This window comes from Pelodiscus sinensis, chromosome 5 (genome assembly GCF_052426305.1).
Source record: "Pelodiscus sinensis isolate ZL-2025 chromosome 5, ASM5242630v1, whole genome shotgun sequence".
NCBI lineage: Eukaryota > Metazoa > Chordata > Testudines > Trionychidae > Pelodiscus > Pelodiscus sinensis.
The window spans coordinates 95,186,963-95,206,212 of record NC_143056.1 but is presented as its reverse complement, the minus strand read 5'-3'; the positions used below and the strand labels follow the sequence as shown (position 1 = coordinate 95,206,212).

Genomic DNA, 19,250 nt, shown 5'->3' with positions numbered 1-19,250 from the left:
CAGGCTTCGCCATCTGAACCTGCAGTACTTACACCTAATGGCATGGAAGCTCCGTAGCTGACAGCAGCAGAGCTAGAGTGCTTGGCGTGTGTGCAGGAGGACCTGTTTGGGAGTGGGAAACCTTCCACTAGGACCTGGCCAAGTGGAAGTGCTTCTTTGGGTTGCCCAGAAGTGGGTTTTACCCATGGATGCCCAGATTCCCTTGGTCCTGGACTACCTCCTGGATCTTAGGCTACAGGGGTTCTCCTCAATTAGGGTACACTTGGTGGCCATCTCTGCTTTCAACCTGGGCTCCCAGGGCAAGATCCTCTTTGCAGATCCCATGGTACACTGGTTTTTGGAAAGGGTTGGGCAGTCTTTATCCGCACGTCTGTCAGCCCGTCCCTCAGTGGGACCTCAGCCTGATCCTGTCCAAACTCATGTGGCCTCCCTTTGAGCCTTGGTGACATGCTCGCTGCTGCACCTTTCTTGGAAAGTGTCTGTCTTGGTCGCTATTTGCGAGCCCTCACCTCCCTTCTCCCCCATACTGTTTTCTTTAAGAATAAAGTCAGATTACACCTCCGTCTTCCTTGTGAATGTGGTGTCTCACTTTCATGTGTCTCAAGATATTTTTCTCCCCGTTTTTTACCCCCAGCCCTATGCTTCAGGTAAGGAACAGGTATTATGTGCTTTAGATGTTAGGAGAGCTTTAGCTTTTTATTTGGAAAGAACAAAGCCTTCCGTAAGTCCCCACAATTCTTTGTGGCAATTGTGGAGAGGCTGAAGGGACAGCCAGTCTCTGCACAGAGGATTTCCTTGTGGATTATGTGCTGTGTCAAGGGGTGCTATGACCTGGCTGGGGTGCCAGCCCACTCCATTAGGGCCCAGGCCTCCTCTACAGCGTTTGTGGCCCAGGTCCCTATTTTGGACATCTGCAGGGCTGCCACATGGACTTCAGTCTGCACTTCTGACAATCGTTACACACTGGGCCAACAGGCTAAGGAGGATGCAGCCCTGGCAAGGGCTGTCCTCTGCTCAGTTGAAGGTTAGAACTCCGACCCCACCTCCTTGTTTCTTGCATCACCTACATGGGATGGACATGAGCAATCACGCGAAGAAGAAAAAATGGTTACTTACCTTCATAACGGTGTTTCTTCGAGATGTTGCTCATGTTCATTCCAAATCCCACTTGTCTCCTGTTCTTGGGGTAGTCTGGTAAGAAGGAACTAAAGGGGTAGAGGGCCAGCTGGGGTATGTAGGAGCTGATGTACCGGCACCACTCTAGGAGGCTTCCCTTCTGGCCAATAGGTACTGCTAAGGGAAAAACTTCCAATGACGTATGCACACACCTACATGGAATGGACATGAGTAACACAGTTCAAAGAACAACAGTTACGAAGGTAACTAACTCTTTTTTTCTCATTTCAAACTAAATTATTATCTTTCACTATGCATATAAATAATTGATTTTTGTTTAGATGGCAATGTGATTAAGATTAGCTATGCAAATGTTTCTCATAAATGGTCTGAGACACAATTTTTTAAAATAAGAGGTACATACAACTTTTACAAGCCTTACAATCTTTTTAAATAATTGGGCATGCACCTGTACTCATGTGTCCAATTTTTTTTTCAGTATATCTTTAAAATTGACATACTTGGAGTATTTATTACAGGGGCTGAGCTTTGTCAGATTTGGGCTATCATTTTTTGTAACTTCTGTTCCTTACCAAGCTAAATGGATTTCCAACACTTTTCCCTTATGGAACAAAACATATCTGCTTCTGTTTCACCTACCTATCTACTAATCCTTTGTATAGCCCCCACACTGCCTGGGTGAGGTACTCTGCTCCCCTCTAGTGGTACCAAGACCATTTAAAGATAAATGAGTCTGCTACAGCCTTCACTAAGGTGGTTTTTTGCTCATGTGGTAGAGGCTCGTACATTGAACTATTCAGGTCTCTGGTTCAGTCCCACGTTCTGACGATCAGACTGAGTATTGCATATGCATTTAGAATATGGTCTTGCTCCTATTGAATTCAGTGACCAAGTAAAACCCGTTCACTGAACTAAAATCATAAGAATAGATTTCAGGATTGTGTTTGGATTCGCTGAGGATGGTTCCCTCTTCTCAATTTGTCTTCTGTTCACAGGCTTCAGGTGTTTCTTGGTGAACATATCCATTTTTGTTGTTGGATTACAGATTTACCTACACAAATGCAAACCATCTATTTCAGTTGAGGTGATGCTTTTTTTACACCAGTGTTACCATTTTTCATTCAGGCATTGTACATGACCTGGGAAATCTCCAGTAGATCTTGTTCGGTGCTTTTCTGTAGACTGTGTAAAACATGGAAGAAACAACTGCAGCCTTAATGGGAGAGTTTTGTAACATTGCCCTGAAAGGCAATCAATTCCAGCAACACATGTTTTTCACATTGTTCATCTGGCTACGAATGCACTCTTCTCTTTCCTCTAAAGGATTGATCAGTTATGTAACTATAATGTAAAGCTTGTAGGGGATGTCCCTAGTTTCCTTTCCAGACTACTGGAGACTTTTATTCTTCACCAACAACCATGTTCTCTCCCATAAGCAGCTGAATTGTTGGCAACCTAACCTGTAATTATTATTCTTCATATGAAGATCATCCACTTGTTTTAATGGGCTCTTTCTTCTGATTATTTATATATTATCTAAGCTTAGCAGCTAGGCGCTGTTCTACAAAAGGTTAAACAATTAGTCAACCCACAAAACATTACATAAAACTGCCAATCATTGTTGTCTTAATAACCTGAAAGTCAAATTGACTATGCATAGAAGTGAAACTAATTTAATTGATTTTCATTGTGCTGATGAAATAATTCCAAAAAGTACACAAAATCAAGAAGATGACAAATCAGATTTTTTTTATCTTTGTACTTGAGATGGTACGAAGACAACTATGAGACCATGTAACTTATTAGTGACCCTTCAAAAAAGAAACCATCTTTTTGAATGGGTTCTTATTTAATAGGTCTACTATTACCTCGTACAGTAATGATACATCACTTAAAAGCGTCCCCATCTTTGAAAGTATTGGGCCTATATTGTCTTTTTCCTTTGGACATTAAATAATTATTTCAAATACTTCTGGCACTTCCTGATGCATATGGGAAAATGCTCTTTGGACTGGAAGACTCTTTGTATGTATAAACCCTATACCAGAACTGAAGTGTTTAAGGAACAACTCTGGGCCAAATGCAGTGCATGCTTTAACTAGATGTTGCTTTTAAAAGGTAGACAGCACAGCAGAGGCTTGACTGGACAGAGAGAGAGAGAGAGACCTACCCTGAAAACTCCTGAAAAAGAATGTTACAGAATCCTTTCTCTGTAGAAAGCTGGCCTGCTGAACCCAGTGGACATGAAGGCTCAGCTTTTTTTGCTACTGATTCAAACTGTAAGACTTTGACGAGGTAGCACATAGTAGAAAATGGCCCAGGGAAGCAGCCTTAATGTGATCCTAGGTATTGAGTATTGTTATTTTTCATGGGGTGTGAGCCAGAGCTTTCCCAATTAGAGGGCATCCTACCAGGCATCTTGTTACAGAGGGCATGGAAACCCTCTCTGTCTGTTGGGGGAAACCAAAAGGGGGTAACTGCTTTGCAAGCTGCAAAACTTGAACAGAGCATCCACAGGAGTTTTTAAACAGACTGAAGGTTCTCTCCCACTCCCATGCCTTTGAGAAGCTGCAGAACCCACTATCTTCTTTAAGACTCTGTTATCCCAGAAAAAAAGATCCATCCATCCAATTGAAGACCTGACAAGAGAGTTGGGTTGACAGCCACCAACAGGCAAACTGCCACAGGACATGATAGTGGGCAATGAGAGAAATTGGAGGTGGAGTAAGGAGAGACCTAGTACCATTAGCAGACATTGCCTGTGAGCACCATCCATCATAGTCTAGATTTCTCTCCTACCTGAAAAGTAGCTTGTCTATTCTGCACTTTCACTGTATGGTTCCAAAATTCATGGAAAAAATGGCTCTTCCTTCTATTGTTGGTCTGTACTGCATTTGTGTTTAACAGGTTTATTCAGGAAGGCAAAGCTGTTAGGAATGGCTATGCTTTAGAAAGCTTTTCAGAATTAACTTTGCCTGTAATTGTGTTCCAAGCTGAGGCTTGATGACACAATCTTTTTGTCACAAAATGTGGATACCAAAGCTAAGGAACAAAAAGAAAGTTGGAAGAACAATGTTAGCATAGAAAAACCTGATTCTCTCTATAATAAAGAAGGAACAAAATGGTGAGATGAAAAAATGGAAAGAATGCAGTATTGTTTTTATTCCCAAAAATAAGTTTGCTCAGAATTAATTTTTTTTTTTCACCAAAGTAATTTTAAAACTATGTTTGGCAATCATTTAACAAGACATGGCTTGACTAATACCTTTAGTAAACAAATTTAAAGGAAGATTTATACAGATGCATTTGGTATATTTGATTATTCTATATTTTTTTAGTTCATAATTTGTTCAAGATGTTGGAAAGGAAATAGGGTTTTGCATGAAAACTGAACAACACTGACCACCTGTTACACAATGGTCATTATTCCTTATTTTAAAATCCATATTTCACACACAACATAATTGCATGGACTTTACCTGTCAACAGTAAAATGTAATTGTTCATTTCTTGGCACTTGATTTCTTTGTTATAATAAGTTGAGAGAAATAATTTTTAAATCTATAATATTTCTTAAATATATTCCCCTTTGGAAATGTTTCTGGAGTTTGTTTTTAAATGTTTTGTTTTTGGAGAAGTTAATTGGTGTTTCATTGACGTTAAATTGAATTATGTATACAGTATGCTTAAATAAAGTATTATGAGTCTGGGGAGTCCAACAGGAAGGGTGTGTATTAGGTCAGCTTGTTATTAGATGTAATTTACTGCTCTTGCATCTAAATATGGATAACTTTCAAAGAATGAGCGTTTGGGGAGGGGAATTATAAATGTCTTCCTGCAGAAATGAAATACTATTATGACTTAATATGCTAATCATGCTGAGCTATCACTCATGAGCCATATATTAAAATATATTAGGGAAGTATAACTTCCTTTTCAGTCTGTGTTTATAAAGTTATTACATTTGCTTGACTGAACAAAGAAGATTCTCGTTATCATGTATTATCCATTAATGAAATTTCCAAATGTCATACTAGCTATATACAAGTAATTATGGTCAATGTAAGTGTAAAATTATACAGGCAGTCCCCGAGTTACGCGGATCCGACTTATCTCGGATCCACAATTACGAACGGGGATTTTCTCATCCCGGAGGACTAGAGCGGCGGGATGCCTGGTCCCGCCACCCGCCTCCTCCGGGGCGAGAAAAGCTGCTCCCCGTCTCCCTGGTCTGCTGGGGGAGCCAGCAGACCAGGGTGACGGGGAGCAAAGAAGCGGAGGACCCGGGCCGGACCCGCGGCGCTGATCTGGAAGCGCCGCGGTTCCAGCCCCGGGTCCTCCGCCGCTTTGCTCAGCGTCTCCCTGGTCTGCTGGGGGGGGGGGGGGACGCAGCTAGTGTCTCTCCCCCCCCCCCCCCCAGCAGACCAGGGAGACGTGGAGCAAAGCCCAGGGCCTGTGGTAGAGCAGGTGGGGCGCTGCCAGTTGGTCCCGCAGCACCGCTCCTTGGCGCTACTGGACCAACCCGGCAGCACCCCAGCTGCTCTGCCCCAGGAGTCCTGATTCAGCCGCTGCTGATCAGTTTCAGCAGCGGCTGACTTGGGGACACCTGGGGCAGAGCAGCTGGGGTGCTGCTGGGTTGGTCCAGTAGCGCGGAGGAGCGGCCGCACTACTGGACCAACCCAGCAGCACCCCAGCTGCTCTGCCCCAGGCATCCCCAAGTCAGCTGCTGCTGAAACTGACCAGCGCTGACTACAGGAAGCCCGAGGCAGAGTTGCTCTGCCCTGGGCTTCCTGGAATCAGCTGCTGATCAGTTTCAGCAGCAGCTGACTTGGGGATGCCTGGGGTTCTTAAGTTGAATCTGTATGTAAGTCGGAACTGGTGTCCAGATTCAGCCGCTGTTGAAACTGATCAGTTTCAGCAGCGGCTGAATCTGGATGCCAGTTCCGACTTACATACAGATTCAACTTAAGAACAAACCTACAGTCCCTATCTTGTACGTAACCCGGGGACTGCCTGTAGTATAGAAAAACAGTGTCTGTGGCCATGAAGGAAATTGCTGACTTTTTCACATTCTAACACTTCACGTTATCTTTTTGTTGACCGTCTATTCAGAAAATGGAAATATGAAACTTTAAGTAAGTTAGCCATCAAATTAATGTGATTTCAATGGCTAATACATGCAACAACCAATAGGGAAGCTATCCGTTTTAAAGAACTGGCAATTAATAGTTGATGCTGCTGCAGCATTAATTTATCAAGTAACTGTTATATGGAACTAAAATGGTCTGGTTAAAATGAGTTAAGCTCTAATGTGTCACTTTTCACATATGATCATGATCCCTGGATATCTGAAACAGAGGAAGCATTGCTATGGAGGACAAGGAAAGAATGATAACTGCAGACCACTCGTTTTTCATAGGTTGCTGTTGGATTTAAACTAGGGTTATTGGAAATGAGGAGACAGTTGATTTTAAGTATCTCTGGGAAATGAAACTCCTTCCTCTTTTCTCTTCTTCATCTCCCCTGTTTTTGAGTTACCTGGGTCAAGAGGAGCAGCCAGTTTGACTTTCTTACAAAATGTATAAAGTGTTCTGGTATGGTTCAGAGAGAAATCACATGCCAACTTATTCACAGGACTAGTCTGCAGATGCATTACAATGATTCTTACTCTTGCTTACAGTTTCTTGGGAGCAGTAACCAGTTTTGTCAGTGCAAACTTAGAACAGCCATTCCCCTGAACAACTAGCCAGCTAGCGAGTATAAACAGTCTTCAGCAGCTTGCAGGAGGACTTTACCAGATCTCTTGCTCAGGCCAACAGGAAACCAAAACAACCAAAAAAAGGATTTTGTGTGTTAGCAGGTGGTTGTTTAATCTCCAATAGGCCCTACATCAGGATTTTTTTTAAATCCTTCTGATACAAAGGATGTTGGCTACAGCAGCTTTCATTGTAGGCTCCCTGGCAGATCTTCTCACATATAATCAGTAGCGTAAAGAAGTTGGCAGAAGGTGCAAAAATGACCAGACTCACCAAATCTATTCATGCTGAGGTCAGCCATGCCACAACTGCTGGACTAACCAAAGCCTGCTTGTGCTACAAGTCAGTCATGCTTTACCTCTTGGGCAAATGGGAACCGGCTTGCTGTGGGTCAGCCATTCTTCATGTTGCCTGCCAGCCTTCCCTGGAGGCCAGAGATGGTGAGCAATGCAGACATGGAGGAACAAGCAAGCATTAAAGTGTCCCTTGACCTACCACTTATTTCAGATTAATTTATTCAGCTTACTTTAACAAGGTATGAGTCAGCCTTATACAAACTTGCCTTGCTCATCCTAGGTTTCAGTGAGACAACGTGGGTTTGCCATATGGGTATTGAATAGCTCTGCCTGGCTCACTATAGGTTCCAGTGGGACGGAGGCGCCTGTGCAGCTAATTTTATAATACTGCTCCGTTAACTACAGAGTGAACTAACATTAAAGGTTACTTGAATGGCTGCTTGTGTAACATACAGGACTGATTTTGAGACAAAACGGTTATGCCACATGAAGGTTTCCCTGCCCCTTCCTTAAGTAGGAGCTTTGGGAGCAACAGTTAAGTTTAAAAAAAAAAAAAAAAAAAAAACTTGGGAATAATCTTAAAAGGAGTGAACCTTCCCAGCATTACACTTATCTCTGTGGCACATGGCAGATTTGCGTCTTCCCTTCCACTCCTGCCCCTTAGTACCTAGAGCCCTGCTAATCTGCGGATATCCATTTATATCTGCAGGTATCCATAGATGCAGAGGGGGATATCCACGGATCATTATTGCAGGCGCAAGTACAAATTTTGTATCTGCATAGTACTCTACCCATAATCTCCTCTTTAGTGATATAAAATGTGGTAGGATAATACGTGACATCCTCACTTTGTCCTAGAAATAGAGGCGGGAACCCCATAAATCAAGCTATGTGCAGTGGTTGAATCCTGAGAAGATAATTTATTTACTTGTACAGGCACACACACTCACTTCACCTATAAATCTGAGGAACTGGGAAGGAAAGTGCACTTTTATGCACTATAGTTTCAGACTACAGGAATCACTCTTACGCAGATTTCTCAAGCTTGATTTTTTTTTTTTCCCTGGTAAAAGGAAGTTTAAGAAGTGGCGAGACTTTCTTACTCTTCTATTTTTATCAGAATACAATACCCATGGTAAAGGCTCTAAAATGGCCAAGAAGAGATCCAGGAAGTATAGAGAACCTCCTTGAATTCACTTTCCTGATTTCAAGAGAACCCTTTACAATTTTGTGCCTAGATTCCTCATAAGAGAAACTCACAATCAGTTTGTTGAGTAATTTGAAATCATTCCTGGGAATATTATGTGGACTGTGTATTCTTACAGATAAGCCCTTAAAAAAGGAAATAGGGGAGGAAGTGAGAGAGAAAGGGGGTTAGTCCACATACAGGTAAACATCAATTTTTTTTATACTCTCAAAGTTAATGCAGTCTTCAAGATCAAGAAATGGAAAGTATTTCATTTAAAAGAATACAATCGTAATAATGAGAAGCCACAACAGCCTCTATTCATACTCTTGCTATCTCCATGTCTTGTGCTAACCCATGCACAGATTGTCTATTATCCATTTTGTCCTCATTTCTGTAGATCAGCTGTCTCTTTAAGAAAGCTCCTTATTAAATACATCTGTCTTGGGAGATTGCCCTCCCACCTCAAACAGCATTAGATGTACAGGAAGAACAGTGGAGGCAAACTTCTGTGGTTACAGAAGTCACAATACAAGATCTGAGTTCAGGGCATTTAAGGAATCTTCATAAAAACTTGTCATAATTTTACCACTGCTGATAGCTTTTCACTATTTCTCAATGAAACTTCTTTCTCCATGTTCAGTGCCACATCTTTTCATGTTTTTCCTTAAAGCTTGTAATGCCTTTCATCGTCTTTTCCAAAGCAAATTCAACTACTTGTCAGCTCTTTTCCTTACATTGATCTCACAGCCCCATATGCACACACTACTATTCTCATTTATGGTATCAAATATTTTTGAAGGACAGAATAGATTGTCCTGGTGGAGGAGTGGCATTATACGTGAAAGAAAATGTAGAATCTAATGAAGTAAAAAATCTTAAAGCAAACTGCCATAGAATCTTCTTGAATAGTAATTTCATGTTCTAATAATATGAATATAGCAGTAAGGATACTGATAATGACTATGAAATGCTAGGGGAGATGAGAGAGGCTATAAAAATAAGAAACTCAATAATAATTGGGGATTTTAACTATCCCCATATTGACCGAGTACACATCTCAGGACTGGATGCAGAGATGAAGTTTGACACCTTAAACGCTTTTTGGAGCAGCTGGTTCTGAAACTCAGAAGAGGAGAGGTAAATCTCGATTTAGACCTAAGTGGAGCACAGGATCTGGTCCAAGAAGTGACTATAGCTGGACCAGTTGGAAATAGTGACCAGTAATTAACTTTAACATCCCTGTGGTGGGGGGGGGGGAGGGGAACCACAACTTCCCAACACTGTGGCATTTAACTTCAGAAAGGGGAACTACACAAAAAGGAGGAGGTTAGTTAAACAAACGAAAAAGTACAGTGCCAAAAATGAATTCCCTGGAAGAAGCATGGAAACTTTTCAAAGACGCCATAATAGAGGCTCAACTTAAATGTACCTCAAATTAAAAAAAACACAGTAAGAGAACCAAAAAAAGTGATACCATGGGTTGGCTTAACCAAGTAAAAGAAGCAGCGAGAGATGAAAAAAGTGCTGTTTAAAAAGTGGACTTTAAATCCTAGTGAAGAAAATAAAAAGGAGCATAAACGCTGTCAAATTAAGTGTAAAAATATAATAAGGAAGGCAAAAAAGGAGTTGGAATAACAGCTAGCCAAAAACTCAAAAAGGTAATAGCAAAATGTTTAAGTACCTCAGAATCAGGGAAGCCTGCTAAACAACCAGTGGGACAACTGGACGATCAAAATGCTAAAGATAAGGTCATTTTGGAGGAACTAAATAAATTCTTTGCTCTCGTCTTCATGGCTGAGGATATTAGCGATTCTTTTTAGGTAACAAATCTAAGGAATTGTCACAGCTTTGTGTCACTAGAGGAGGTTTTGGAACAAATTGATAAATTTAACAGTAACAAGTCTCTGGGACCAGATGGCATTCACCCAAGAATTCTGAAAGAATTAAAATGGGAAATTGCAGAACTATTAACTGTGGTTTGTATCCGACCCTTTAAATCATCTTCTGTACCTAATGACCGAAAGATAGCTCATGACATACCAATATTTTAAAGAGGCTCTAGAGGTGATCCTGGCAATTACAGACCGATAAATCTAACATCACTACCGAGCAAATTAATTGAAACTAGAGTAAAGAATAGAATTGTCAGACACATAGATTAACCTAATTTGTTGGGGGAAAGTCAGCATGGTTTCTGTAAAGTGAAATCATGCCTTACTAGTCTACTAGAGTTCTCCGAGGAGGTGAACAAGCATGTGCACCAGGGGGATCCAGTAGATATAGTGTACTGAGACTTCCAGAAAGCCTTAGACAAGGTCCCTCACCTTAAATAAAGTAAGTTGTCATGGGATAAGAGGGAAGGTCCTCTGGATTGATATCAGTCCTATGGATTGATAACTGACTAAAAGACAAGAAACAAAGGGAAGAAACAAATGATCAGTTTTCAGATTGGAGAGAGTTAACTAGTGATGTTTCCCAAGGGTCTGTACTGGGACCAATCCTATTTAACCTACTTATAAATGATCTGAAGAAAGGAGTAAACAGTGAAGTGGCAACATTTACAGGTGATAGTAAACTGCTTAAGATAGGTAGGAACAAAACAGACTGTGAAGAGCTTCAAAAGAACCTCACAAAACTAGGTAATTGGGCAACAAAATGGCAAATTAATGTTAATGTTGATGAATGCAAAATAATGCACATGGGGGGGGGGAATAAATCCCAACTATACATACAAAATGAGGGGAACTAATGTAGCTATTACCACTCGAGAGAGAGACATTGTGGATAGTTCTCTGAAAATATCCACTCAGTGCGTAGCAGCAGTAAAAAAAAGCACACAATGTTAGGAATCATTAACAAAGGGATATAGAATAAGACAGAAAATATCGTATTGCCTCTATATAAAACCAGGGTACGCCCGCAATTTGAAGACTGTGTATAGATGTGGTCACCTCATCTCAAAAAAGATATATTGTCATTGGGAATGATTCAGAAAAGGTCAACAAATGATTAGGGGTTTGGAACGGCTCCCATATGAAGAGAGATGAAAAAGATTGGGACTTTTCAGCTTTCAAAAGAGGAGACTACGGGAGGGATATAATATAATTCTATAAAATCATGACTGATGTGAAGAAAGTGAATAAGGAAAAGTTATTTGCTTCTTCCCATAACACAAGAACTAGGGGTCGCCAAATTAAATTAATAGGAAGCAGGTTTAAAATAAACAAAAGGAAGTTTTCCTTCACTCAGCACATAGTAAATCTGTTAGGATTGCTTGCCTAGGATGTTGTGAAGACCAAGACTTTAACAGGATTAAAAAAAGAACTAGATACATTTATGTAGAATAGGCCCATCAATGGCTATTAGCCAGGATGGGTAAGAATGGTGTCCCTAGCCTCTATCAGAGGCTGTAAATGGATGACAAGAAAGGGATCATGTGAGGATTACCTGTTGTGTTCACTCCCTCTGGGGCATCTGGCGTTGGCTGCTGTCAGCAGACAGGATACTGGGCAAAATGGACCTTTGGTCTGACCCAGTATGGCCTTTCTTATGTTCTCATCTAAATCCTACTGAAATATCCATAATAACTTATGTTTCTTCATTTTTCCAGTTTTAGTTGTGTTCATCTTGTCATCTTCCTATGGGCTAAAAGAGTTTTAGCAATAAGTTAGAAGATATTTTTATCTGGCTACAGTTAGTGTATGTTGAATGGAATCTAAAATTCTTTGGAGCTTTCACTGAATAAAACATGACTGATGAGTAAAATTCAAGATATGGAATAGGTTAAAGTTCATGAAAATAATCTTAAGGTTCCATCACTTTAGGGTCTTGGTTAACAACATGACCCACACTATAGAGTAGGGAGGTGTGCCAGGGGAAGAAATGCACAAAGCTGGATAGAGGGCTATAAGTGGTATTCACAAGTATTTCTGTGAATGAAGATATTATTGGCATGCATTCAGGCATCCCATTTCCTGAAGCTTTAGTGTGCATTAGTAGTTAGAGAACAAAATTGATTTACAGAAAAAAATGGCATCCATTACTTTCCTTTGTGACCAATATCAAAAAGTAAAGTCAATTTACTACTCTGTGGGGCAGGGACAATTGTGGTGTATTTGTATGATAGTAACAAAATGGATTAAAACAGGAAAAACATTTTTCTGCCTTTTTTTTAAAGACTTCTTATATACTCTAGAGATCGTTCACACTATCCAAATACAACTTCCTTCCTTCATGTTGAATAAAATATTAATAATGACCACCATGCCAGTCCCCTGAATCCAAACTGTTTTCTAGCCTTTTCACATCATAGCTATTGTTATAAGAATGTCATTAAATTGCCCACCATAATGATCCCTTTGGGTCACATGAATATTCAATAGCTGAAATTCATTCACTACACATAATTTGCAATTCGGAATTCCGTGAGTCAGAAAGTTGTTAAAAGAATCAGAATTTATGATTAGTGTAGTAATTGGATCAATCATTTGTAGCCCAGAAATGTTTATTGAAATGCATACATTAATATTTGATTTCACTTTAGCCGAACAACCTGGCAGACTTAATTTAGCATAGTTTCCAGAAATATCCCCTCATGCATGTATTAACATGAGTTGTAGAAGAAGAAAAATCCTAGCTATTATTTTGTCCCAAACTTCAATTAGTACTAATCCCATTCATCAGTGTCTCTTTGTCACAAACCCTATTTATTTGGGCTGTGAGTCATGTTTGCTAAATACTGTGTTCTGCTTTTTTCACATTAACTTATACCTCTGCAAATCTCTTATGCTTGTACACTTACCTCTTGATAAATTAGTTTCTTAGGGTAAAGTCTTTTGGGCAAATCAAAGATGACCAAAACCTCCTCTCTCTTATTTGAAGTGACATATTTAACTCCTTCTTGATAAATCACTTTTGGACTTTAATTATTTATATACTAGAAGATTTATCCAGAATTGTGCAGGTCTTTAACTCAATTAATTTTTGGTTTTTGGAAATTAAGTGAAAATGTACATACTTCATTTAAATCATTGTTCTAGGGTGGGGTTGGGGATGAGGGGTTCAGTATTCAGGCTGCCCTAGAGAGAAAGAGAGAGAGAATATTACCCCAGGCCTCTCTCAGCACAGCAACAAGGGGCCAGGGAAGAAGCACCTCTCCATGGTTGCTGCAGCTCCAGTGGCCACAGCTGGGGGAGAGGTGCATGTCCCCCAGCTGGGGCAGGTCTAGGTTAGTCCTCCCCCTGTGCTTCCCCAGCTAAAGTGAGAAAAGCAGCAAAATGCACTTTCCCCTCACTCCCTGATGAAGGAAAGCAGCTAGCAATGAATTGGGATGGGGAGGGAAGAGGGGAGCCCTACCCTACCCTACCTGAAGGGCACATGGGAGGTGGAAGGCTCAAGGCTGTGGCGGTCCTGGACCAGGAGGGTGGGGGAGCAGAACATGCCCTTAGCCAGCCCCTTTCACATGCCTGGTGATTCTGTCTCTCTTCTGTATGGCTTTATGAGAAGCAATCCCTTTTTCCTAGCTTAACGAAACCCTTACCTTGCTTTGTTATAATAAGAGAAAACTATACCGAATTTGGTGGTCCTAACTTTTTACCATTTATGAAGAATTCTTGAACAGGCCGACACACAGACAGACAAACCCTTTCAAATATATAGTGGATAAAAAACATTTGATAAAACAAAGAGTTGATCAAAAACAAAATTTGGCAACTAGAGCTTAAAATTCCTTAACCTCAGTCAATAGGTATGTGCTCCATTTTTAAAGAGAAATTCTGGTTTTAGAAATAAACATTTTGCTTTAGAAAATACAGTTGGTGATGGTAAAATATACTTTACCCCAGTCCCTTACCTTTTAGTGTAAATATTTCCCTTGCATATCAAACATCTGTGTATGTTGAAAGTACTAATTGTAGACTTTTAAAGATAAGCTAGATAATTTCATGGAGGTTAGGTCCATAAAAGGCTATTAGCTAGGGGATAAAATGGTGTCCTTGGCCTCTGTCTGTCAGAGGCTGGAGAGAGATGGCAGGAGACAAATCGCTTGATCATTGTCTTCGGTCCACCCTCTTTGGTGCTGGCCACTGTCGGCAGACAGGATACTGGACTAGAAGGACCTTTGGTCTGACCCAGTACGGCCGTTCTTATGTTCTTATGTTATGTACTTCATGATTCATTCTCATACAGCACACAAAAAGATCTGCGCTCTAATGATCAGCTGACTGGGACTATTAGAAAATATTTACCAGTACAATATGCAGGAGGGTAAATCCATAGAAATCAAAACATTCAACCAGTTTTACAAATTGTCTTTTTCAGCTGATAACCTACCTTCCAATCTCAAAGCCTAATTAAAATGGCTGTGCTTTGAATGGCCCTACCAGGTAAATGCAGTCAGATGGTGGAATTTCTTCTTTTGAAGAAGAAATTTTGTATGCAAATTTTTATATGCTAGAAATGTTTGCCATCTTGGATGGCCTTTTTTAATTAAAATGTAATTAATCTACCTTGATTAAATGTTAGTTATATGCCTAGGAATAAGAAACAAATTTCAAATTTAAAAGTCTGAAATAATTCCTGAACTGTTTTTCCTCTCCATGAGCAGATATTAGTATAAAAAAGAAGACTGTGTAAAGTGACCATATGACTGAACAATCACCTGGATCATTCCTTTAAGCACACAACTGTATGGCCCCACAGAGCAGGGTTCGCATGGACTAAACATATTCTAAGAGGGCTATTTAATAGAAAAATAGGCCAGTTCAATGCTGCAGAGAAGTAGCATTCAATCAATGTGAACATGCTCAACTGCAAATTAATTGACAATGTTACATACATGATTCTCTTTTAAGATGTACTATGTCTTTGTAAAAAAAACACCTAAGTATTCAAATCCCTTATTTGGACAAAATTAAAAGGACAACATTTTCATAGAACTTAGCGTGCTACCATTCAGAAAATGAAGAGAAGCAGCTCACGTAAATGTTTAAATTTTAGACATACAGTATTTTAAGTATCAAACAGTTGTACCAAACTGTAGCTTTCAATGAGATTCATCATGTTGGGAGAGTGTATAACAAAATATTAAAATCTTCCTCTTGTACTGAAGTCTAACAAAGACAGTCCTTGCAAAAATGCTTCCATTCACCACTAACTTCTTTGCATTGTGACCAGATTTTAAATGCAGTTTTCTTTGCAATTTCACTCATTAGTTTTTCAGCTTTAGTTAGAAATGATAGCCTTGGCATAGGTGGAAAATAAGAATCCTAATGCACTATGTATGGAAATGTTTCCTTTGGAAATATTTGCAGCTCACCGTTTGTCAGCCCTGTTAATCTGCCTGTAAATTTCCCCTGACAGATAAGATAGCGCCATATTAGAAGGACAGAACACAATCAGACTCCTTCATGTGGTGCTGAATCTGTACAGAAATTACTGCTTAAAAAATAATGTTTGATAGAACCCTAGTTGCTTTTGCTATTCCCAACCCAAAGAGAAGTTCATAGCACTTGATGGATGTAGTGGCTTTCTTCAAACTACAGAAGCTCTGTCTTTATAGTGCAAAAGCTAGACAATATGAATACTAAGAAACACTGAGATTTGTATGATAGAAATATAGACTCAAGGAATGTTTGCTGGACAAAACTGTTGAGATGTAACTGAAATGCATGCACTTACACTATATCTTAATAAATGGTTGTTGGTTCAGGAATCCCCATAAATTACTATTTTATCCTTATATAGCACAAGCTTGACATTCAATTGGACTCTATGGGAACCCTCAACCTGCGTAGTAAGAGTTGTTACACAAGACTTTCCTTAAACTACATTAATATTTTTAATCTTCAGTCTTTGAATCATGTTATATTTGTTAGATTGAAAAGCCCATTATTAAATATTTTCCCCATGTAGGTATTTATAAAATATAATCAAGTAACCCTTTAACCTTCCTTTTGTTAAGCTAAACAGTCTCAAGGAACTCAGTCTATTTCTGTAAAGCATGTGTTCTAGTCTTTTCATAATTCTCATGGCTCATCTCTGAGCCCTCTCCAATTTATCAACATCTTTTTGAATGGGCGTCACCAGAAATGGACATAGTGCTCAACTGCCAAATATAGTGGTAAAATGTCTTGTCTACTCTTACTCAAGATTCCCTTGTTCAGTGATCCTGGCAGAGCATTAATTTTACATGCCCCTTCATATAATAGCAGAACAGGGGATCAACAAATGAAATAAATAGACAACAAAATTAAAAGAAGCAAAAGGAAGTATAGGTTGAAACTCTTAACCAGGATTCTCTGGTCTGGCAATATCCATAGTCCGGCATAGATGTTGCAGGACCTGAGAGTCCTGGTGGAGGATCAGTGGCAGGGCAGTGGGCTGTAGGCAGTGAGCTGAGGGCGGGGCTGTGTAGTGCGTGGTAGCAGGTCTGCCCAGCAGGGCCAGGAGCTGCGATAGCTTGGTGGGGCCGGGATCCATGGCTGCTGGGTGGGTCCCAGGGCCAGCAGGAGGTGAGGTGCTGGCGGGGAAGCTAGCAGGACAGGGTGGGAGGCTGGAAGCAAGGAGTCCAGAAATTACCTCCCCTGGTCCAGCAACATCCCTCATTCAGGACCTATCAGGTCCCAAGAGTGCTGGATCAGGGAGGTCCAACCTGTACTACCTCATACAACACACAGCTGCTCATTGTCAGGGGATATGGTGAAGGCTAAAACTATTATCTGTGTTCAGAAAATAATTAGGTTCATGGAGAATAGGTCCTTTGATGGCTATTAGCCAACAAGGTCAGGGATTCAACCCCACTCTGTGGGCATCCCTAAGTCTCTGACTGCCAGATGCTAAGAATGGTTGAAAGGATGGATCATTTGATAATTGCCTTGTTCTGTTCATTCTCTTTGAAGAATCTGGTGGTTGGCCACTGTCAGAAGGCAGGATAGTGGGCTTCATGGATCTTAGTCTGACATTACATGGCTGTATTTATGTTCATCCATAGCTCCTGCATCTTTTCTCATTTCTGGCTTTGACTCTTTGCTTCCTAGACCCAGACATAGCTAGACTAATGTGACAATTACATAGTCAGCAGTATTGACAGCTCTTATAATTTTCTCATGAAATCTCATAGTGGCAAGATAAACTGCTAGTACTCTAATTTATTTTAACTTGTTCTTTACTATGAAATTAATTCTGGTTATGGTAATTAGATGTTTTAAAGGGCTGATATTTTTATTGCTGGCTTATATTTGCCCAAATAAAATTCCTACAGTCTGCTTTTTAGTAATGAACTTGTTCTTCAGTATGAAATATTTCTTACTTTGATGAAATTCAGCACATTTATTAATGTTGGTAATAATGTTATGTTCTCCACCTATCTAATTCTTGGTTTAAATACTCACATTTACTGATAATTTAAAAGTGTTTCTGTAGTTAGTCTTATAGAAGCTTCTAAAACTTGGGACTATCTCCAAGATGTTTGTGTATCACAGACTTCCTTCCTGGTCATTCTTAGGACATTTGCATAACCCAGCATCTTACAGTAAGCAAACTTTCTGAAATTGGAACCTTATTGTCGGAATGTATCAGCAGACAAATAGAACACTAACCACTGCTTTTTCCCGAAACACACACTTTCAGATGCATATAAGCTACAGCAAAGCCTCATAAATTAATATTTAAAAATGTGTCCTAAAATGTTTAATGGATAGTTGTTTCAAAGACTAGAAATGGATTTGCTGGATAAAGCTTTGTTGGATTTCAGAATATATGCTATCCAAAAACCTTTAAATGAAAGTGCCGGTCACAATTTTTAGTTGTGACAAAAGGTACGCTTTCTGAAAAAATGGCATTAGTTTTATAGTAAAATTGTGCACAGTACTTGACAAAAGGCCAAGGATGAGAGCAGACCTTATAGTGAACTATAAATGGAATCATTAGTGTTCTTGCAAGCGCGCCAATTGAAAATAATTTATAAACCAAAAAAAACAACCTCTTGCTTATTGTCGGCCATTGGGTTTTGAGAAAAATAGCTATCTGTACCACAGTATGGCTATAAAAGATAGTGGTAGGGGAAATGAAATGCCATATCAGAGACTGGGAAAATAGTTTTCAAACATGTGTCCCATTTATGCTACACTCAAACAAAAATTTCACAGCTGTGAAATGAAACAACATAATGACTGTTCCTCTATTAACATTTCACTACTGTTCTCCCCATTACTGCACAGAAAAGATATAGTGGCTTAGCTTTGCTGTCTGGTCTTGTAGTTTGTATATACTGTAATTTTGTTGGAAAAAATAGTTGTTGTTACTATTTTTTTTAAATCAGCTATCCAAAAATGTGTGAAGAATGGAACTGTTAAAAGCTCAGAGGTAATCTCTGTGGAAGACTAAAGTTAAAGAACACTTCAGGATGATAGCACAATTAACTTGCAAGATTGTATTCCATGTTTGCCTCAGTCAAAAGTCTTTTAGTCAGTCCTCCTGAATGAATATTGCAGTTTAACATTTCAGATTATTTACTTACAAAGCTACTCATTATTTACCTGATCATAAGAATTAAGCAAGCAGAGAGGAGTTAAAGTCTGATTCCGAGACTGCACGCTGAACTGGAAGCCAGTCCATAGTACAGGTTGGACCTTGCTGGTCTGGCACCTTTGGGACCTGACTGGTCCCTAATGAGGGAATTTGCAAGACCAGGGAATGTCCCTTCCCTCTTGGCCTATGCTGCCATCTGATTAGGGCTCCAGCCTGCCTCTGCTGCTGTCCCAGGGCAGAGCACCATGGCCAGAGATCCACACCTGGGGCAGAGCTTCCTAGCCAGGCAGTTCTGGAGCTGCACAGCTGGAGCAGAGCAGCTCAGCAGCCACCTGGCTCCGTGAC

General features: G+C 40.1%; 1 protein-coding gene across 3 annotated transcripts in view; it reads left to right on the top strand.

Moving 5' to 3' along the window:
- KIF18A (kinesin family member 18A) overlaps positions 1 to 19,250 on the top strand; it is a 109,700-nt gene that overhangs the window by 75,491 nt on the left and 14,959 nt on the right. The gene's annotated exons all lie outside the window — the stretch shown is intronic.